The sequence below is a fragment of the Pteropus vampyrus genome, unplaced genomic scaffold (assembly GCF_000151845.1).
Source record: "Pteropus vampyrus isolate Shadow unplaced genomic scaffold, Pvam_2.0 Scaffold8, whole genome shotgun sequence".
NCBI lineage: Eukaryota > Metazoa > Chordata > Mammalia > Chiroptera > Pteropodidae > Pteropus > Pteropus vampyrus.
The window spans coordinates 4787372-4796683 of record NW_011888789.1 but is presented as its reverse complement, the minus strand read 5'-3'; positions in this window follow the sequence as shown (position 1 = coordinate 4796683).

Sequence of the window (9312 nt, the reverse complement as noted above, 5' to 3'; positions counted from 1 at the left end):
GCTGAAGTTCTGGAGTTGATATCCTCAGGACTTCTGGTTTCTCCCAGATAGTCCCATTCAAATTGCTGCGATTGCATATTTTCTTAACAAACACACCAATTTTAGTCTCAAAAATGGTTGAATACAGAATCTGGTTGTGTTGATTTGTGTCTTTTTAGATGTTGTCGAGACTGACCTCAAGCAGTCTTAGGTGGCTGGCTGCAATCAGAAAGGCTTCTGGTACATAATTGTATTCTTACTCTACTTTTCTCTCTCTGCTTTTGGCTAGGCTGCCTTGGCCTGAAATCTCTCTCCTTCTTGCTCTCACTGCACTTCTTGAAAGTCTGTAAAAACTGAACATCACTTTACTTCTTCTTTGTTTCCAGGACTACCCACTTCTCACCCCAGCTGCTTTGACATAACTACTTTCCTTGATGGTCTATAACTTATAAACTCACTTCCAGATAAAAACTTATATGCTAAGATTCTTTTGGTTTCAAAGACAAGAAACCAATTCAAGGATGCTTTAGCAAAAGCAGAGGATTTATTGTAAGTCTTCAGGAAACGTAGCTAAGACTCAAGAATACCAGGCAGGAAACAAAAATGTTGCTGGAAATCCAAGAAATATGCCCTCTCATATCTGTTATCATTTCATATCTGCCTTTTTCTTTCTTGGTGAACTGATTTCTTCTGCTCCCAAGTCCCTCTGATAATCTAGAGATTGCTGCTTATGGTTTCCAATTTAACATCTGGGCCCATAGAAAAACTGACTTTCTTATTGTCAGCCCTGAAGGATAGCAGAATAGGTCACCTTGGTATATGCCACTTTGGCATAAGGATTATTTTGAGCTGAAGGCAATTAAGAAGAAGCAGATATAAGAAAAGCAACCTGCCTTCCCTTTATTCTCCTAAAACCAGGGCATAAATTTGTAGAGGTAACCCTCCTTCCTTCTCTACCAATAAAGACAAAAATGTAATCTCTTTAGACCCTTATCAATGGAGAAAGCACTAACTTAAATGTGTATGAGATGCACCCCCATCCCCGGCCTCCACTGCAGACCAGCCTCCCACACACATTTCTCGTATCTTCAGCTGAAGATGTTATACTGGCCAGAGTTCTAACCCACTACTTTGAATTATTCATTTTCCTCTGATTATCTATCATGTATACTTGAGGTATGCACGTTAATAAACTTCTCTTTGTTTTTCTCTTGTAAATCTGTCTTTTATTACAGGAGTCTCAGCCAAGAACTCAGAAGATTAGAGGGAAAATGATTTTCTTTCCCTACAATTCCAAATCCAAAATTCTAAGATAGGGACTTTGACCCAGTATCAATTAAGTGCCTAACTTGGGTCTAATTAACTGAAGGTAGGAGTGTGGGGTCACATTGTAAAAGTGGTTGTTGGGAGTCCACTGCTAGGGTGGACAGGGGGCAAGTTAAAGGGACTATTGTGAATTTACACAGATACAAAAAAAGTCATGTATCATATTAAGTGTATTTAAAAAAATTATGCCCTATGACTTCTGTCACAGATTTAATGTTATATAACAGGAAATTTAAAAATAAACTGATCAATTTTAAGACTATCAGCTTCAAGTAACTAAATACTGAAATTTAAAGAAAAAAATCCGTGACTTTAGTCCTAGTTAAGTTTAGTTGTTTGGCAGAGACAAAGCCTCTGATACAACAATGACAATCCGTAGGGGTATGTGATTATGTCGAGTGCAGCATAAAACCTAAAGGGTAGCAGAATATGCCACCCCAAAATATGACTATAAGAGTTCAAGACATGCCACCCCAAAACATGCTACTTTGGCATATTGATTACTTTGAGCTATAAGCTCTTGAAAAACAGTAAATGCAGGGAGAGGCTTTTTCTCTGAGCTCCCCTTATCTACCTAAACTCAGATCTTCCAAACGGAACTCAATTGTCGTAAGTCCCCTCCCCAGGAATGTCATTAACCAGGCAGGACTGATGCATCACAGGAGAGGGGACTGGAAGTTGATACTAGGCCAGACACACTGTTACCTACTATCGGACCTCCCATCTCTTCTAAGGGCCTATTCATCCTCCCTAAAAATCATTTACTCTCCCCTAAGAGGCCTATATCCCCTCTCCTCTGCCCCTATTAATATGGTATTTAAGCTCAATTTTAAGCTACCTTGGGGAGTTAGCCATCTTTCCCTGGGTAGTTCCCATGTGTACATGAGGTATACACGTTAATAAACTTCTGTTTGTTTTTCTCTTGTTAATCTGTCTTTTATTATAGAGGTCTCAGCCAAGAATTTTAAAGGGTAGAGGGAAAATTATTTTTCCTTCCCTACGAACTTAAACTGCTAGTATGAGGCTTCTATAATTTTTCCAGTTTACTTTGGAGCATATTTTCACTTAATTTGTACATCATGTTAAACTTTTTTTTTTTAATGTATATAAAAACACCAGAGGAAGGAAAAAGAATAATAAATTTAATATTCTATACTAGAACAAAATCCAAACTCCTAATATATAAACTTAACACTCTTAGTTTTGAAAATGTAAATTAAATGTTAATATGATTGTATTCAAGGACAACCACAACCATGGGACAGTATTCAGTATTACCTTACAGGGGAAGGGAAGGGCTTCCTCAAATTGTTTAACACCTGAAGAGCCACTGTAGTTAGAGAACAAAGGAATAAAGCTGAGGAGTCTGCTAGTTACTTCGACTGGACCTTCATTAAATCTGCTCTGAGAATTTTGAAACAGACAGTATCTTTTTAACTTATGAGAGGATCAGAGCTTTTGAAGACTGCCTTAATTAATATTGGACAAATGCTTTATTTTTAAATTTTGATGAAGAGAAACAGAGACAGGAGCTTTTTCAAGTAATCTTGTATTCAGGCACCCTGCACAGGGCCTTACATAAATGTATATTGGATTAATAACGATTAATTATGACCAACTGTGATCCTTATATAACTGCACTCCATAGTTTTTCATTATTTCAAGGCATCTCACCATTTCATAGGATGAAGTATAGTAGGTAAGGAGTCAGATTTTATCATTCTATTCTACAGAACAATAAACAGAAACTCTTTTTTTTTTTTTTTGCTACGAGAGTAATAAGTACCAGAAGGAACAAAAATTATAACTTTGGTTTTTCTGTCTTTTGAAAAATACATGGCTTTATAATAATAATAATCCAAATTATAGTTCTTTAGGAGGACTTTCACATTTTTGATGCTATGCTGTGCTTTATGCTATGTGTTATACTATGTCACTGAAGACTTTGTTTTTATTTTAGAAATTATTTACACAAGATTTTAGTTTTTTTATTTTTTATTTTAGAAAGGAGGATGTGATATCCCTATTTCATTATTTAAAAGCTAAAGGTTACCTAAATTTGTTTTAAAAATGGGAAATATTTTTCAAAACTGTGCAGACAAAAGGAAGGTCTTAAATCATTTTTCTCATTGTCACTAAATCTCATGAATAAATATTACATTTTAGACTAGTGACTAAAACTCCACTTGCAGGGCTGCACAATTTGTGCACTGCACACGCCACCCTTGGAGGGTGAAACCACCTGTGTGTCGCTCACCTGCAATGGAGCAGCTAGGTCTGCTGGAGTGGTGCCTTGCTCTGCCTTTCACAATGGCACCCACAGGCACCTTTTTCAAATACACACCATATGGTGGGTGGCTCCCTGTCGATGGCTTATCTCCAGCATTAGGCCCAAAGTGGGGGGGATCATCCTCTCTTCTCCCATCTTCCCTATTTCCTCCTCCTGAACATGCTTCATTTCAAAGTGCCAAGTGTGCTATAGTTAGCTGTATTTGTCATAACTATTTCACAGATGTTCTTCATTTATCTTTCATTGGGATGATTTTCCTTCTTTTTCTCAGAAAAAGGATGTTTGTACCAGAATTGGTACTGAGAATAGTTGGGAGTGAGGTGGGGGCTCAGGGACACTGCTACTCACAGACTCTGGGGGCAAGTTCTGGAACTCTAGGTGACATTGTGACCAATCCTTTAGCCTTCAGTGAAATAGTCTGGATCCTGTGGAATAGCTTTAGCTGAAAGTACTTTCAACGGATGCTAAAAATACATTGCAGTTTATTTTCCTCAGTAGGGAGCATATGTGTTCCCACTTGACCTGGAAACACAAAGAGAGCCAATGTTAAATTTAATGCTGCCCATTCCAAGATAAATTTGTTTTCTGTAGAGCAAGGAGAAGAAAAAACAACAGACATATTGGTATGATTTTGCCTTTGCTCTCGGGGGGAAGTCAGTGCCTTGAACACATTTTTTATGCTCTCTGTTGGTAGTTAAGCGACCACTCTCAGATTTCTCAACCAATTCTGATATGAGCTGGCTCTCATGCAAATCATGGTGAATCCAAAGCAGATTTATTAAATTTAGGGAAAGGAGGGTGAGGAAAGCTTAATTTTTTTTCTCCCAAAATATGTCATAGTATTTGTACCTAATCTTAGCTTGATAATTTAGTCTTCTATCTTTTTCTTTTTTAATGCTCTTCTCAAAAGACAGAATCTGAAACACCCTTTAATTGGAGTACAGATTTAATGTACATGTATTTAATGCTTTCTCTCTAAAAGAAGCAAACAAAGAAACAATTCAAACACCATTTATCTACAAATGACAGAGAAATTCTGTTTCCTGCTGTAACATTTAATAATAGATGTTAAATCCAGTTAATTTTATTTGGGGATACTATTTATTTAGAGCTTTTGGTTGCCCAGTATGACAGTCTTTGATACATATTGTGAGAGCAAAGTTCACTTTCTACTGAAGATGGGTGTAAGCCCTGCTCTCCAGCTGGTAACACTTCTCTACAGCTTAAAACACAGTCTGCTGATGGTGAACTAAGACCCTCCACCCCACATCCCACCCTCAAGAAATAGCGCAATGAGTAAAACATGAACTTTGTACCCTGCCTTGTTTTGAGTCTGGATTCTGCCACTCAATAGCTCTGCCTTCATTTTTCCCCATCTGTAAAATGAGGATAATAATGGAACCTGCTATTCAAGGCTATTGTGAAGATTAAATGAAATAACTGCATGACAAGCAGACAGCACAGTTCTCGAGTGCATAGAAAACCTCTAATACATGTTAGCTATTATTAGCGGTGATTATTCTTAGATACCTCAATCATCCCCCGCATCAAGAGTTTAGACAACATGACCTTAAGATCCCCTGTGGTTAAACTGTCTTATGTCAAATTTTAAGGCTTTATCTCTAATCTTCTTTGGAACAAGCCTAAAACCTTTTAGAGGGATGTCCCTTCCTTCTCCTCTTTCTGACTTTCACTTGATTCCCTCCACTTCTTTCTCCAAAAAAACCAAACCAAGAAGCGTATGGCCTGATTAAAATCATGGAGGTGAGATTTTTCTCTTACCTTTACCCAGATAGGAGGGAACATTTTTGTTGTTATTATTTATTTAAAGCAAAATATTAGCCGGATCTAAAGTTACAAGAAAGGAGAAACGTGGGAAGCCCTTTCTCTCTTTTCATGATAAAGACAGCATATTCTTGGCCTCTTCAGACTTCATGAAGAGAACTAGGTAAATTTCCTCATGAAATGCTGTAACCCAGCTCTGGGTCTCATTTGCATAGAAGGCATGAGGGACAGTCAAATTTCCTTTCAAGACTGGACAGGTCGTTTCCATACTCCTAGTTAGAACCTTAAGTCCATGAAATGTTGTCTCGAATAAGTTAGTAAGAATTTACTAAGTAAATAAAACTTGAACTATTTTGAAAGTCTAAAGCAGCTGAAACAAATAAAAGTGCTGCATTTCTAGGAAGCAGAGCTTTCTGAACTCCTGAGGGTAAAGAGAGAACAAGACAAAAGGCTCTTTTAAAGACCAAGGTTAACTAGGATTGCCTTGGTTTTTAGCTCAAAATGTCTCCTATGCTAGAAAATCTTCCTCAGCCTTGTACATATGGGACATTTGGTCACCCTAAAATAGAGACTTAAGTTGTGGTTGATAAAATTAAAATTCAGTAGAAAAGCATACTTATATAATTTCCCAAATTATATATCTTTAATAGAAATCAACTAATATAAATGTAAGTAGAAAAAGCATAATGACTAAATACTTTCATAAGAAGTTATCCATTTCTAGGCAATTCCTGGCCAGTGTATCCATGTAGTTACAGCGGTTCATTTGGGAGCTCTGATTCTAATTGCAAACTTGATTCATACTAGGAAATAATTAGCTTTTAGAAGGCTCTTTTTGAAAACCCAAACCTTAACGTGACACCAAATATCCTATGGGCCAAGAAAGGAGAAGGTTTCCAAAGGAAGTTGCTTAACATTTTCAATGATGGGAGGTCAAGGGAGGAAAAAGGTAAGCTGACCTTCTTCTAGGGAGCAGTGCTGATGGCATGGTGGGGGTGGAAGCCAGATTACTGGGCCCAAGGAGGGAACCAGTGGAGAGGAGGCAGACTGGTCCTAGGCCATTAATGTAAGATATTTGACAGAGAGAAGAAGTAAATCAATGAGACAGTAGCTAGGGGGTTATCATGGTCAAGGAAAAAAATCTCAAGTTGGAGGAAAGTCAAGTATGTTGAAGACAGAGCAAAAGAAATCAGGGATGGAAGCTTCCTTGGAGCTTGTCACTAGTCTAGCAAGGGGTAAGAGCAGGGTATCCCTGCCACCTGGGCCATTCAGACTGTTACTGACAGCTATTTAAGTAGAAAACTCTTTCACAGAGGGCTCAGAAGTCTCCCCTCTAGCTAGTCACATCATTTTAGGCCTACCTCAAGACCCAGACTCTTCCCATCTGCTTTCCCACTCCCCTAAATGACTTGTGCCCTAGCAGAGGGTTTGCACTGTGAGAGAAATCCAATGCGCATGAAATGTTATCGCAACCTTATGGCAGAAGCTAAATAGAAAACAGTCTCAGGGTAAGAAAGACAAGAAAAAAGGTTTGGGAAAGTTTATAGACTAGGTCCATGGCACTGAATAAACATTCAAGGCAAAAAAAAAAAAAAAAAAAAAAAACTTTGAATAATCATAATCCCTTTTTTCCAAATGGATATCCCCCACCCCCTCCGGCTTTTAGGAAAACCCTGACATGTACAGGGCCTACTCCTAACATTTGCAAGTCCTGGGGCATGAGTACAAATAAAGGCCCATATACCAATATGCCTAAATATTTAAATGTGCTACACCAGGCTAACACATGTGGTATATCCATGCCCCCTCTCATCCTAACCTGGGTTCTGTCCAGCACAGTGAGGAGCCGGTGGTCACAGAGGGGCGGTCAAACTCCATCCACACCCCTGAATCCTGGAATGTGCACAGTCAGTAACTCCTGAATGACTATGAAAGACTGCCCCGCCTTCCCCAAGCAGGCTTGGGGCTGTTTGCACAGGGATTTCAGGGCCCTTCACACCAAGCCTGTTCTAGAAGGCTGAGGGGGCATGCCCTTCATGCCCCTTGGCCTATCAGAAACTTTTCCACAGAGGTGGGGTGTAACAAGAGGAGGATCAGGTTGGTTGCCCAGGGCAGGATCTTTCTTGCCTGGGTTTAAGAAGCAATCTGGACACATTTTCTTTTCCTGGAGTTTTAGCATTGCATTTCCTGATCTGACTTTCAAAGAACTCTTGGACGAGACTTTTTACAACAAGGCTTTCTATAATTTTGACTGCTAACAGCACATAGCAGGCTGAGCGGCTTGGAAAGAATGTTCCTGCTGAGCAAACTCATTCACGCCAGGCTTAGGTGCTTCAGTGAGGGCCCAAAGGCCCCAAACCGGAGTATTGTCTGGTCCTATCCAGCTCTCTTTATCAGATAAAACAAATAGCAGATTATCTCCTGATAGAGGAAAAACACCATTTTCAAAGACATTTAAAACAGAAGTATAATTTGCTGATGTCTTCTAAAGGGGAACAGTTTACTACAGGTTATTTAGATCTAATCCAAACCACTTTAAGGTAAGGAGCCATGCCTTCTCCAGTCTCTTTCCCCAGGCTGAGGTTCAGATTTGGGTTAGAAGTAGCTGAAGGGCGAAGGATTTGGGGTCTGATCATGAAGGTGATACCTTCAGGGGAATAACCCCACATGGAGAGTTTTCACATCTGGCTCTACCCTTTACCTGGCTGGCTGGCTATGAAGCTGCCTAATGTCTTGGGCCTTTTTTCTCCTCTGTGAAAAAAAAAGGTCAGCCTAGGCAATTTAAAACTTTTCTTGGGATGCGAGGCCAGGGAACCCTTGAGCACTTTGATCTCTCAGAAAGTCCTTCAAGGTGAACATAGCTCAGCTCTCTCTGCTAATATACCCACATCTTGCCTCTGAGACTCAACTGGTTGCAGGGCATCCTTCAGTAACAAGATGTATGACCCAGGCCTGATAACCATCACTGGGGAAAAGTTATTTGCTGGATTTCCAGCTGAGATGTTCAGTGGTTCTCTTTGAAGAGACAAACTATTATTACTGAAAAAACTGCACGGAATATGGGTCCCCAAATAACAGCATCCTCATGCATGGGGGAGAGCCACAACGTGTTAAGTGGTGCATTTAACCAATTAATTCAGTTTTGTGTCTCTGCAAACTATTTGCTTCATTATTAACTAATCTGGAGACAGTGATGGAGGAGACTTAATATTTAAGGATCTAGTAAATTCTGAAGAACTTATTTACTTAGCATAGATGTAATCTCAAAGAAACCTCAAAGAGGAAACAGCTGCCATTTTATTGAACCTACAGCATAACAAGTATAGTACATTTAGAAAGTAGTATTTGTTTTACGGTGTTCTTGTGAAGATAAATGAGACAGCCCAGAAAAAAACACTGCTTCACAGTGCGCGCTCCCATCCACACCCCCCCCCCCACTCCCCCAGGCCGGCTGAGAGCCCACTCAAAGCCTTCCCCAGGGACGCTGAGAACGTGTCTCAGCTGGTCTGATACAAAATAGGGACCCAATAAATATTTATCAAACGAATGAATGGCTGTCTGCATTTCTCCTTTTGTGTAGTCATACTCTGGTTCCAGGCCCCTGAATTTTTCCAGTTCTATTGCCGTGTGGATGTAGGGTGAGCGAAGGGGAAGGGGGCGGTGGTAAAGAATCAGGGAAGACGGCGGATCCGACAGTCGGGGGAAGAAGGAAAAGAAATCCTCAGAGGCGCAGGGCCAACAAAGAGTCAGACGCAGACGAACCCAACCAGGAGGGCCCCGGGACCCCGATCGGCCGCCAGGACCCAATCCCCGCGCTCCTCCCGCCGAGCGCAGTCCACGTCCCGGGCCGCACCCGGCGAGGAGCCCCCCAGCCCCGCACCCGGTGCCCGCCCCCGGGGCGGTGCCGGGAACCCGCGGCGCCTCCGCCGGTC